General features: G+C 52.0%; 1 protein-coding gene across 8 annotated transcripts in view; it reads right to left on the bottom strand.

The window, feature by feature from the left end:
- The window catches only part of LOC308181231 (uncharacterized protein), a 47,870-nt gene extending 35,930 nt beyond the window's left edge, over positions 1–11,940 (bottom strand). For all 8 annotated transcript variants that reach the window (XM_080564173.1, XM_080564166.1, XM_080564170.1 and 5 more), the window contains exon 1: positions 10,297–11,940. The gene's annotated coding sequence lies outside the window, so the exon portion shown is untranslated. The remainder of the gene's footprint in view (positions 1–10,296) is intronic.
- Positions 11,941–13,244: the final 1,304 nt, after the last annotated feature.

Here is a 13,244-nt window from a genome sequence, read left to right as displayed (position 1 = left end):
AATGTGGTTTCTCCTCGATCTGTGTGCAGCACGGCTGGGGCAGAGGCTGCAGGAGGCTGCTTGCCTCGGCGTGGGGTTAGGAACCTCTGTGGGTGCTGTCTGGGAGCAGAAAACTAGCACTTGCTGTCTCCGAGAATTACAAAAAATCATCCTTTTTTGGTTTTACAAGTGAGTGATGGGAACTGGCTTGGCTGATCCTGAGGGGACAGGGAAACTTGTCATCACAAATACCTTTCATGGCTAGGAAAGCGAACGCTACTATTTTCCCTCAATATCCAAAATTATCTGCAAATGCCGTTACTGTAATATTCTATAAATATTCCCTGTTCTCAAAGCCTCCTTCTCAGCAACGCTGCCCACCTGCCAAAAGCCCACTCCTCTCTCCAGACAGTGCACAAAATCCACCCAGCCCACTGCTGCCTTCCCAGGAGCGACAAATGGCACAAAGAAAAAAGCTCGGGTAACGTGGAGTCCAAGCCATCCCACCCAGACCCGGAGCTGGAAAGCTGGGAGAGCTCTGACTGCAGGGAGGGTGCCAAGTGGTCCGGCCAGGGGAAGGCGTTTGTCTCCGTGAAAGCACCCTGGGAGGTTACAGCCACCCAATAATCATTGCTTTATTCTAAGGAAAAAAGGAAAAAAAAAAATCCTGCTAACCTATTTCCATGCCATTCCTCTTCTCTGGAGGGGAACAATCAATGCTGAGGATCTGCACAAAAATTAGTTCCTGTAAGATCTGAGGGATCTGTCTGCTTCTGCACTGAACGCTGAGAGTGAGCCTATAAATCCAGTTAGTCACACTTACTGGATTACATTGGACCTTGCACTTGTGCTTTTATTAACAAGATTGTTTACTATATAAGAAGCTTTATATAACTGTGAATCATGCGTGATTTGGATAACTGCACAGATGATGAGCTTGCCAGCCATCAGTTTTCTCTGTGCTCGTGTTAACCTCCAGCTCCCAGCCCATACTTAAAAAAATAAATAAAAACCTTGCTAAGATAATCAAAAAGCTGACTCTAATCCACTGTGGGGGATTTCAGTCTCTGTTACTCCGGCCTGATAGGGCAGTACCAGAGCTGATGCCGAGCGGGGACGGTGCCCTCCCCGGGCTGGTGCCTGCCCTCGCCCTGCAGGAGGGGGCTCAGGCTGGGGGGTCCTGCTTTCCTCGGGACCCCACCAGGAAGGCACACATCAGGCAAGCCGTGCCATCTCCACCCCATGCTGGCACGGTGGTTACAGGACAGCAAATCAGTTACCGGTGGCCTCACCGACAACGTGCAAGCACCGAAGGCAAAGTCACGGAGACAGAACCATGCGCTACCCACGGGGAGCACGTCAGTCGTACCCAGTATAATTCAACATCTATTTTATCACAGCTGAGCAACCCCTATAGCACCCCAAATGCTCACTCAGCTTCTCCGTTCATCCCTTTCCATCCCAGTTTATGTCTAAACCTTTTTTTAAGAAACTCTGCCAAATGGCCTGCCTACAGTACATGGCACAGGCATCAGCGCGAGAGGACATGGACAAGCAGCGCGCCGGTTAATGGCTCTACCAGGTAAACACATCAGTTTTAGTAAACTACTAATCTTTAAGGATGAGTTTGCTCAATAGCATGGATTTCTGAAATCAATTCACAACAGCGATGCTGTAATGATACAAGAGGACCGGTGCTGGTGGCTAAGCCAGGCACCATCCTCCACCCGACTGCAGCAGGGCTCGAGTGAGCCAAAAACGCCAGCAAGGGAGCACATTTCCATCTGCGCCCAGGCTGCGTTAATCCTCAAACAGAGTTAATTCATTTACCATCATTTATTCCACCTATCAGTCCCCACGAAATTAATTTACAGCCCTGTTGCTATGCCACAGCCCAGCATAAGTCACCGTGTCGGCGTGCCCGTGGAACGGAGCGGCGCTGTTATTAACGGCACCGGGGGAAGGAAGCCAGGCTGCAGCCGCCAGCCAGCTCCCGCTGCGGACGCCAGCAGAGCATGCGATGCCCCGCAGCAGCAGGAATCCCTGCACAAAGCCAGGTTTCCCACACGGTGAAGACACAACTCACACCCTAAATCCACGTCCTACAACCGAGCGAGGTCCTGCGGGGCCGGGGCCCTGCCTCCGGAGGTGGCAGCCGCCGAACAGCCAGCACTGTCCCCAAACTTCAGAGCCTGCGTCTGGCAGCGCGGCGCACCCTCGTCAGCTGTTTAATGCTACGAGCGAGGTTTGTTGGATAAATAAATATTCTAGAGACACTCCAGGTTATGTATTTTTCATGAGCTCATTATGCTATCAGAAACGGCACCCTTTAAGAGGATCAGATGCATCTATAACAGAAATAATTTTTGTAATGAATAATCTGTTTGAAAAGCGGGTTCTGATCATCTCAATGAAAAAAAATAAAAAAAGCAGCCTGGGTTGCTTTGCTCGGCTGCAGGGGCGGGGGGGATGCTGCAAGGCCAGGCAGGAGCCTGGTCCCCGAGGAGCCCCAGAGAGCAGAAAGGGGTGGGCTGGGGACGAAGGGGAGCAGCAACCGCGGCTACGGCTGCGCTAGCAGGAGGGCAGGCAGTGCCCTGCCAGCGAGGTGTGCCTGGGAAACGCCGCGGACGGCTTTCCGAGGCACGCTACTATTTGAAAACTACATAAAAGCGCACATTTTCTGCAAAATCACAGAGTCTTTGGGGAAACCGGAGAGCTCTTCGCTTCCCCATGGGACATCTCTGGCAGAGCTGTGCTGCTGGTGTTATGTTCATGCAGAAGATGACGACAGCAACAACTCTGGGATTCTTTTGAAATACTTTATACAGCTATTATTGTGCTAGATTTAGACCACGGATTTAGATATTGATTGACTCTGAGGCTGCAAGCAAAGAGTGCTAATTAGTACATGAAACAAAAAGCCAGCTTTTAATTAAATACAGCTTAGCTAGAAAGACCTGTTATAGAAAACTCTCCTTGCAAGACAGAAATGCATTCGGGAGGGTTTCCGAGCAGGGCTGAGGCTGGAATGGAGCAAGGTGCAGCGGCTGCGTTGGTCAGGGGTCCCAAGAGGGGGTCCCACAGCAGATGGGGGCAGCTGCACCCCAGCTCGGGGCAGTGCCTCTGGAGACCCCCACCCACCCAGGCCAGGGCCACTTGAGCTGTGCTGCAAGCACCACCTTATTTGCAGAGTCACGGCTTTAATTCAGGGGAAGTCTGGGTGCAGACTGGTTTTCTGAGATGCTGCCTTTGGAGAATTCGAGGCAAAACATTGCCGAGATCAAAGAGCGCTGCATGCAACAGCAGCCGTGGGCTGAGAGCAGTGGGGGCTGAGATGCTGCCTCGGGACGACCCTAAAAGCCTTCCCTTCCCACTCAGGATTACAGCGTGATTCCTGGTGAGGAAACATTTCCTTTTCCCTCACCTAGCAGGCGGCCGTCCTCTGCAGGGCCCCTCGCCACAGCCCCCAGCACAGCCCAGAGGCAGGCGTCAGCGCGGAGCCGGCACCGCGCCGCAGCCACAAGCTGCGTCTTGCTGTTGCAAGACTGATTCTATGATTCTATAAGTAACCAAACAAGCAGCAAGTAGCAGAGAATAATATTAATATTAAAAAGGCATTTATGGTTTTAATCAAGCTTTGGGGGAAAAGACAGCTTAACACGGCACTTTACACAGTTGATAAAATGTTTGACATTTACTGGTGTCTGTAATGAATCTTGTCTCAATTTTCTCTTTTAAAATGCCACTCCAGATACTCTATCTATCTGTAGGGTTTAAACAGCACTTATCCAACAAAGTGTTGCCACGACTAAGAATACTAAACGGCGGCTCGGCAGCGCATGGCAGGCCATGGACTTGCTGGCACATGGGTGAGCACGGCGAGGGCTCCGCAGCCCCAGCACGGCGCGGCTGCAACCCCCGTGTGCCCCTCGTTGTCCAGGCAAATGCTCCCCTTGTCTCTCTTACAAACAGCAGCCTTGTGGTCTTTTCTCAATTATCAGTTACCCTAGATATCAAAGTGAGATGCCAGCCCCAGAAAACTGCATGTTTTCATTTGCCGTGACCTTCCCCTTCCTCCTCGCACGCTTTGATCAGTAATGAAATTCGTAAGCACAGCCCTGGCAGCAAGGTTGGTGTTAGCCTTCAAAATCAGCTCTGTCGAGACGAATTGGTAAAATGCATCCGCATCCCGCTAGAAATGCTGCTTTGTTCTTGTCCGTAAACCTTCCTCCAGATGCTGAAATTCATTTTAAGTCTTACTCTTTGAAGCTTTTCCCTTTCATTAAGTTTTGGAAAGGGAACCAGCAGTACGGCGGGACCGGCTCAGCTGGCAGCCACAAACTCCTTGTGATCCCTCCCGAACCGTTCACCAGAACCCACGAGCATTGCAGAAATATCACCAGCCAAGTGGCCACTGCTTTAGCATAGGATGTTGGCCACTTAAGACTTCAGGGCCGGTCACAAGCTAGCACAAGCCTAGGACAGAGAGGAGACAGAGACGTGCCAAACCTCCCAGGACAGCAGTGGGTGCAGGATGAGCATGAGATACCCGTCCTGCTCTGCAGGTGCTACGGGCCCAGATGCAAGAGAAATGCCCCCGTGGGACTCATGTACCCTGCTGGGGGGCCAGCAGCCACCCCTTGGTGCCCAGCCCTGCCCACAGAACAGCACGGTGGCCGCACGTTATCAGTCGGTGGCAGTCGTCTTCTGCAAACAGCCCGCGCCCCGCGCCGCCGCCGCTCTGAGGAGCGTTTGTGCTCCTCTTCTGGAAGGACACTGCGGGGGAATATCAGCAGCAAACACACAGGCAGCCTCTTCCAGGCGGCGTGGCTCTGTCCTGCGCTTCTCTTTGTACCAACACTTCACCGTTGCTTTCTTTTCTCTCTTTTTTTTTTTTTTTCTTCTAGGGGAAGAAATGAATTATTCTGTGAAAGTTAGTGCCTGTCTCAGGAGCCTGGTATAGAAAATTAGGTTTTAATAGCTTTGAAATTGAGGTTCTTTGGGTCAATAGGACAAGATTCTGCCAGTAGAATGACAGATCCATAAAGGGGAAAAAAAAAAGGCAAATATTTTGTTACTCATCAGAGAGTCACAGTCCAAAGATAGCAAGCAGTAGCTTAAAATACTGCTGTGATCTTCAGGCTATGGTAATGTTTAGTCATAAGCTCCTTTTTCCTTTTGTTGCTTGTATCTATATTAGCTTTGGGAACGGAGCACTTGCCTTGCTGTCCTCGGACGTGCCTGGGAATTCCTAAAGTTACTGCTGCAGTCTGGAAGTTAGCTATCAGAAAAAAACCCTCGGCCTTTCCAGACTGTTTTATAGCCGCTGTTCTCGGCCACTTGGTGCCTGTGAGTGAGCGAACCCAGTAACGGCCCCATCAAACAGAGCACAGAACTCCTTCAGGACAGGCAGGGGGCTGCAGGGGGGCTGGGAACCCTCCCGTGGCACCAGGAGGGCAGGGGGATGCGGGCTGAGGGCTCCCGGCACCACCGCAAGGAGCCCACCGAAGGCGAGCGCAGAAGCGGCTCGTGTCACTCGGTGATGAGTCTCTCCGGCACTTACTCCATCAGCAGCCTTTTAAAAACACAGGTGATGGAATGAAAGCAACCTATTAATACGAGAACAGGTAATTACTAGCGAGCTGTTTGAAGGGGAAAAGCGAAATGAGATAAAAACCAACGCACTTTAAACGGAAAATGTAAACAAGCTAGAGACAATGCCCTCATTACCAGGGAGTTGGAGTTTGATCCCACTTTTGCTAATTAAAAGCGGAGCGAAATCAATTAAATGAAAACAAGGAGACTCTCGACGCCGCTACCCGCAGACCAAGAGTAATGCGGGGAGGGAACCGGGAGCTCGCCCACCGGCGGCGCCGAGCCGAGGGGCTGCGCTGCCCGCCCAGCACGGCCCCCCCGAGCCGCTGCCCCCTGCTCGCCCCCCCGGACCTCTGCACGCCGCGGCGGTGGCTGTGCTGGGGACGGGAGCAAATGGCCGGGCTCCTCCGACAGCCCCACGCAGTGCTCCTGGTGTAGCGGCAGTGTCAGCCCCCGTGGGCAGGGAGCTCCCCGAGGATGCCCCGCGGCTCACGGGGAGCGCTGGAAGCCAAGGCAGGGGCAGGGGGAGCCCAGGGCCTCAGCAGGGCACGGACAGACACTGCGGGTCCCGGCGGCCTTGAGCGCGAGCTAGCACGGAGAAAAGCTGCTAATTCAGCTGGCATCGAAATTGCTTCACATCCAGCAGGCCAGAAAACTTCCAGAGAACTTCTGCCAACAAGCACTGGAATTATTTGACTCACTATTAAATGGGATGAATGGATCGTAATTATTCCTAATTTCATATTCAGAGATCATTACCATCCCTAGGAAGGGTAGATAGGGAGGTCCTTGAGATCCTGCAAGTTAGTTTAAATATTCATAGAGCTGAGAAAAAACGCTCGGGGTTTGGATGTGCTGTGAGGGGGGACGTGCCTCTGACCAAAGAGGCCGGGAGCTTCTCCCTGCGCCACGGCGCTGGCCTTGGGAAGGAGCAGTGGTACAGTCTCGACCCGACGTGCGTCAGCTCACGTGCACCCCTGTTACAGGAACACAGCCCAAGGGCACAAAGTGGCTTTACTGCTGTGCGGTAACACAAACACGGCTGCCGTTCCACTCACTGGGAATTTTCTCTTGCAAGTGCCAGCACAATCTAAACTCGCACTTCTTCGGCTTGACGCATGCGGAACTAATGCCGTTAACACCGCCAGCCTGGTACGGGTGATAGGAATTGTCATCCTGGACAAGTTCCCGGGGATATCTGTGGCTGGAGTTTTTCTATGGGCTTTTTATTCATGAGTGGCAACAGGTCGCTCTCCTGCCGCCCCGGGAGAGGAAGCGTCCCTGCTCCTGGTGTGCTGCCTGGGGCTGGGAGCCGGCGTGGGCTGCACGAGCCTGCAGCAAGGGCTCTGCCTGGGTCTGTGCTCAGACTTCCTTCAGGAGCAGCCAGGGAAGAGATCAAGCCCACACACTGCCACCACTGTGTCAGCAGCAATAGAAGCAATCTCATAATTACCTAAGCCAGAAGTTGCTTTTTTCCTTGTAATATGCATTCCATATGGCACAGGAACTGAAGGCATATAAACACTGGAGCTAAGGAGATTTTTAAAGGAGATTATTACATTAAAAGACTTAGAAATATGCTATTGATGCAAAAATGTGCATCTAGAAACTGCAGCAGTTCTCTGTATGTGCCTCGTCGAGATGTGCAATACCTGAGCTGTAAAGCAGTGGTGGAGGGCAGGAGCAGCATCCATGGGTCAGTCTGGGTTCAGGTTTACAGTCTCTTGCGTTTCACCAAGGTACTTTGATCCGCTGCCTCCCTGCATGGCTGATAAATCAGTGTGTGTAATGACTGCAGTGGCTTTCCCATAATTTCCACACTCAAGGTTTCACTGCAGCACTAAATCACTGACCCGTGCCGCGACCTCCAGAGCTGGCCTCGCAGCACCGTGCCCGAGGCAGGGAGCGGTGCCACACCTGGCAGGGTTTCAGCATTTCGGGTTCCTGCTTCCCCAGACCTTTCCCATCTCGCTGGCAGCACGGAGATACGGTGCTCACGCCTTCACGCGGTGACCCTGCCAAGCCCCACCAGCCGCCCTTGTTCATTGCTCCGCTCACAGCCATTCCCCCAGCCCACCCGCTCTGGTGGGGCACCAATTGCCACGGCAAGGGGAGCCAGCCCCATGCTGCCGCCGGGTGCACCCCGGGGTGGGGAGCCCTGCTCTGGGCAGCGCGCGGAGGACGGGAGCCAGGGGAGGGCTCTTGGCAGGAGCGCTCCTCCTGCAGACGCACAAAGGCGTGCAACCAGAGACCGATGATTTACACACTGAATTACGCCTACTGCACACGCTCCCCTAATGTATGGAAATGTCACACTGCTTTAACTATTGTGCCGAACCTCTGTCCTCCAATCAATGTCCAATTTCCTTCCAAGGATAAAGCTGTACATTATTTTTGGCTGACCAATTCAGCTCAGGGCACTCTAATTTTTCCCCATGCACTCGGAGGACAAATGCTTCACCGTGACTGCCTCAGAGCAATGACAGAACAAGCACATTTCTAATGACTGGCAGTCTGCACAAAATATATTAAATATATTAACTGTGGCACTTGCTGGGTCTCAGGAGATGCTCTCGGAGCTGCTCACGTGCTTCGACTCCACTCCCCAGCGCCCAGAGGGCGGCTCATTGCTCTCCTCTTCTGCTTGGAGAATTCCCTGCCCCTGAATCGTGGCCGGCTGGAGGTCACCGACATTTGCAGGCATCGTCTTCGTGCCCGGCCGCGGGCAGATGGCTCGCAGCCCAGCGCGTGCAGCCGCCCAGCCCAGCATCCCCGGGGCAAGCGCAGCACCGAGCTGGCAGGGCAGAGCGGGGAACACATCCAGGATGGCACAACCAAATGTTCTGCTGGCTTGGTAATACTTGTAATCGTGATGGGCTGCATGCTCACAGCCTGGGCCCGCGGGGGCTTTCCCATGGCCCTGCCCACCTGGGTACCCCCAGCATCCCAGCTGGAAACGGGGCCGGCTCCAGCCCGGGGAGCAGCCACCTACAAGCAACCATACCCAGCTCCTGCGCTGGAGGCGATTCCCAGGGCTTGTTCTCAAAGCACATGTGGCCTGGAATTTTATTATATATTCAATAAAATAATAAATAAAAAAAGCACTGCAAGATAACACCCTGAGCGGCATCTGCCACGTGGGCTGCTGCTGCTGGGAAGATGGGAAAATTGCCCTTTGTTCTACAAAAATAAATCTGAGGGAAAGCCCTTTATAAGCAGGCAGTGTTCTCTGGGGGCTGCCAAGGACTTCACAGGCATCACCATGAATAACAGTTTATCTGTAGAGTTTCATTCAAAATGAAGCCTCAGACATGGCCTAAAATTATGGGGACACTGTGAAAATGGCTTTATAAACTATTGCTTTTTCTCTATGAGCAGCAGCAAAGTACAGGCCAGACAAAAGCCAGCCGAGACTCTAAATGTAATAAATAAGTCAGTGGAGCTGATAAAAATAAAGGATGAAATATAATTCAGCCACTCAGTGACAGATCCCATCTTAGCTTTGATATAGGGTCTGTTGAAACTGTCATTGCTTCAGGAAATTAAAGAATGAGCCCATTAGTAGGGATATTTAAAGATGTTCATATTAAGATTACGACTTCCCAGACTTAGCCCGCGCAGGGAACGCGTGCAGCTCTGCAGCCGTTCTTCGCAGCCCCGTGCCCCACGAGGCGCCTGGGTGCTGGTGCAGGACATGGGACGTGGAGCAAATGCCCCCACCGGCTCCCACCCAAATGGGGGGAAGGAGGCACAACCCACGCAGGTGCAAAGCCGAGGCACCCAGGCATCGTGAGCGCGCCCATGGGTGCCCAGCCCCACGTCCCTGCCAAGGCACCCGCTTGGCTCTTGCCACCGACGCCAGGTCAGGGCAGACAGCCTGGGTGCCCAGGAGCAGGGAAAGCTTAACTTCTGGGTTGCCATGGCAATAGGAATAATTGGCCTAAACCCAAAAAGAAAGCACCACGTGGGCCAACCAATATTACGGGGGGAATCGCGATCGCAGCCGCGCGCCGTGCCCCCGCTCCGCAGCCCCGCTCGGGCAGCGCTGGGGCTGCGCCCCAAGAGCCAGCCCCCGCAGCATCGCTGCCCTTTTCCTCCGCTTTCAGCTACCCAAGCAAACGCCACTGCTGGCAACAACGAAGTAAAGCACATAATGAAAACAAATAAACAGACGGCTGTGAAGTGTGAAGGGAAAGAGGAAAGCGGCTGAAGAGGAGGCTGCAGGCGCGGGCTGGGAGGGGGCAGGCGCACGCCCCTGCCTCAAGGACAAGGGGATGCTCGTAAAAAAACAACGGCATAAAAAGGTTAAGATCTCCAGTCCTGGCATGTTGAAAAACTGATGGATAATTGTAATTAGCTTTCAGAATTTTTAATTATAGAAGGGGTATAAATAATCACAAAGCACAGCTTCACTAATGAGAGTCCTTGTGCTAAGAAACACAGAGATGCATTTGTTAGGGAGACTTTGAAAGCTCTGCTGTTAATTAGGTGTCTCACAGCCAGCAGGGTTTCAGGAGAAGGAGAAACATGTATACATTTAAATCAGGCTCATTGTGAGAGGTATCCAACATCAATTACGGGATAGCAGGGTGCTAAAATGAATGCACTTTGTAATTAGCAAGTGGATCTGAAAGGCAGAGAACAGCCTTTGCTTTCCCTTCAGGTGCCTTTCGTAGGTATTTAGTTCTGGTCAAGACCCGGGGAGGAGGAGAGCTGACCTACCATCCGCACAGCACCCGAGGGCAGCGGCTCCTCCGCAGGGCTAGGGTCAGACGCAGCTTCCCAGGGCACTGCATCCATCACCCGGCCCTGTGCTGCTGCTTTTATTGGCAGGGAAGCTGAGGAGGAGGGGGAAGCCTTGATTAGTTTAATTAAGTGTGGGAAGCGAGAATTGGGAGCCAGGAGAGAGCCTGGGTTTCAGTTCCCCATCCCTAAAACCGAGCGTGGGCACTGGTGGATGCTGCTGGCCCCGCTTTGCTCCATCCCTGTGTGGGCTCGTGTGAAGCCCTGCCTCCTCTGGTTCCACCATGGGCACAGTTGTAATAAAACAGAACAAAATACAACTGTAGTTAAATAGAGAAAATAAGAATATTTTTCTTCCCCTGCCTTATTTCCCCCACCTTTATGGGGAGAGATGTGAGCCTGAACTCCAGCCAGACGATGCCGCACTCATGGAAATGTTGAGGAAAGACAGGAAAAACGCAGTTGTCAATAGTTTCGCCAAGCTTTGGATGTGCCTCTTTATGAATTTTGAGCTGCTTTCTGAGCCAGCACTTCTCTTTCTGGAACTGCAAAATGGCTAGACAAAAAGAGAGCAGCTTGGTGTGTCTGCTGCTAGTGGTTAGTTTATGTTTTCTCTCTGGTTATAAACAAACAGAACAGGAGATGACAAAGACTGGAGAAATACTTCTTAAAGCCCGTGTCTGCTCGGTTTTAGCTGCCTGCACGCGTGCCCATGCAGGGTCCCTAGATTTTCCTTTTTGACTATGAATTGTAAGCCTTGCCACAGGAGTTTGTGCAAGCAATTATGTTTAGCCTGTATTTGGCTAAATCTAATGAAGCAACGATAAACAGCTCAGCGTTTTCTTCCCTAATGAATAATGAATATTAATTTGGCTGTCAGAAAGGAACCTCTGCTTGGTGCACAAGATCAGATTTCCCTGTTAAAACCTGGGGAAAAGCACGGCAGTTTGGGAGAGCCTGCATCTCCTCCTGTTCATACCTGCGCAGGAGAGAGCAGGCGCAGCTTTCTATGAGCCCGACCCACGCCAGCACTACGTCCAGTAGTAAGTCAGTGAAGTGTCGAGGTTTTGCCTGGATTTGCAGAGTTAGGGAACAACCTGCCAGCACTCGGTTTATGTAGACTGTGCAGGCAAGAGCTGACTCGGTTTTTAAGGTATTTTCCCTGCACAGCGAGGCCCTGCGGAAAGCTGACTCCAAGGGCACGGTCCCAGGGCTCTGTGCAGGAGCCGCGGTGTGGTGCTGGGTCGGCACCAGGGCGGCTGGGGAGCCCCTGCCCGGCAGCAGCCGCACCGAGCATCAGTATTTCAGGCATCTGCGGCGCTCCATCCCGCAGGCACAGGCAGCAGCACTACCAGGAATCCTCAACCAACGCGCTGCAGAAAGGGAGCGCCTGAAGTGGGAGAACCGCGCGCGGCTCTTTTACGAGCTGTTTGCCGCCACATCAATAATCCCACGGAATTTATGGCGCATCGCTACATATGCCGGTTATTTTCTGCATCCCCCGTGTAACGTCTGCATCTGTCCGTAGGTGTGTGCATGCAATGTTCGCGGGGATTTGTCCCCCCCCGCAAGCAGAGGACGCCCCCGTGCCGCCTTCGCAGCCTCCTCGCGGTGCCTCCTGAGTTGCCTTGCTTATTGCCTTTTCTTTTCTTTTTTTTTTATTTAATTTTTTTTACTACTTCACTATTTTGTTTCTATTACTTTTCTGTGTGGCGTGTCCCCGCAACATGCACACCAGAGGAGCACAGCCCAGTACGAAACACCAGAGCCATCGTTTCAGACAGGACGTTGTTAGCGAGTGAGACGCAGGCCAGAAAGCCAGGACTGCTCTCAGCAGAAGGCCGACGTACACCTAGACCCCTGTTTTTACACATGGTACGTTTGTGTGTGTCCTAGGCATTAAAATATAAATCGCCACAGACCATCTGCTGCACCTATTGCCAGACAGAGTTTGCAGGGGCATAACAATGATGAATGGTATGGAGAAATCACAAAAAGCTGCCTAATACATCTTATGAGAGATTGTGAAAGCTACCTGCATCCAGCCGAAACACCTTTTCCTAGCTGTAAATTATTTACCTGCTCTCTTAGATTGGATACAGCTGGAATTAACATCTGTGGCCCATAGGAAGAAAATTTCAAAGCAACCAGTGCTGGAAAAACAAATCCTAAGAGTAGTGAGCCATAAGCTTTAACTACAGCGAGCCGGAGCCCCGAAGTACGCAGGAAGGTAGTGAATTCTTTTTGCATCAGTACACAGGACGACGTTTCAGTGAAACTCGTAAATAGCTGGAAGGTATAAAACTGTTAGGGAGACTAAACGCCCATTGTATTGGAGAGCAAGCGGCACCACAGCATTTTAATTCTGTACTTCCTTGAGAATAAGACTCCTGCTGCTGCTTTGAGCTGTTCCTGTGCCGGGTGCAGCTCTGCAGGCAGACAGGATGAGCGTGCCCAGGGATGTTTGGTGGGAAAGGGTCCTGGGGCGAGCAGCCTTCACTAGGCAAGCAGGGAGCAGCCTGTTCGTGTTAGCACTTCCACCAGGGATGTTCACATCCACTACAGCTATTACATTAATGCTCAGGAATGATCACACCCACCACAAAGCTTGTTATGCTCCATAAAAATTTAATGGAAAATGAAATGTGCTGTTGTGTGTAAATCAATATTGTTATTCTCCTTTGGCAAACTATGAAATATATTGTTTTCATAATAAAAGACATAATGGCAACATACAGGTATTGAATAGAGAAGGAAACCAAGAGACGGGAAGGAATATGTGAACCTCCCGCTGCGGCTGTGTCCCTCTCTCTGTTCCCATTACCCGTATCTCGACCAGCTCCATCTGACGAGGCTTGCAGCGATGTCCACATCTTCAGAAACCACAGAGAGGGTTCTCGCTATCAGCCAAAGCGTCGGTTCCCAGC

The sequence above is a fragment of the Anser brachyrhynchus genome, assembly GCF_964034855.1.
Source record: "Anser brachyrhynchus genome assembly, chromosome: 21".
Taxonomy (NCBI): Eukaryota; Metazoa; Chordata; class Aves; order Anseriformes; family Anatidae; genus Anser; species Anser brachyrhynchus.
This window is presented reverse-complemented; position numbering and strand designations above follow the sequence as displayed.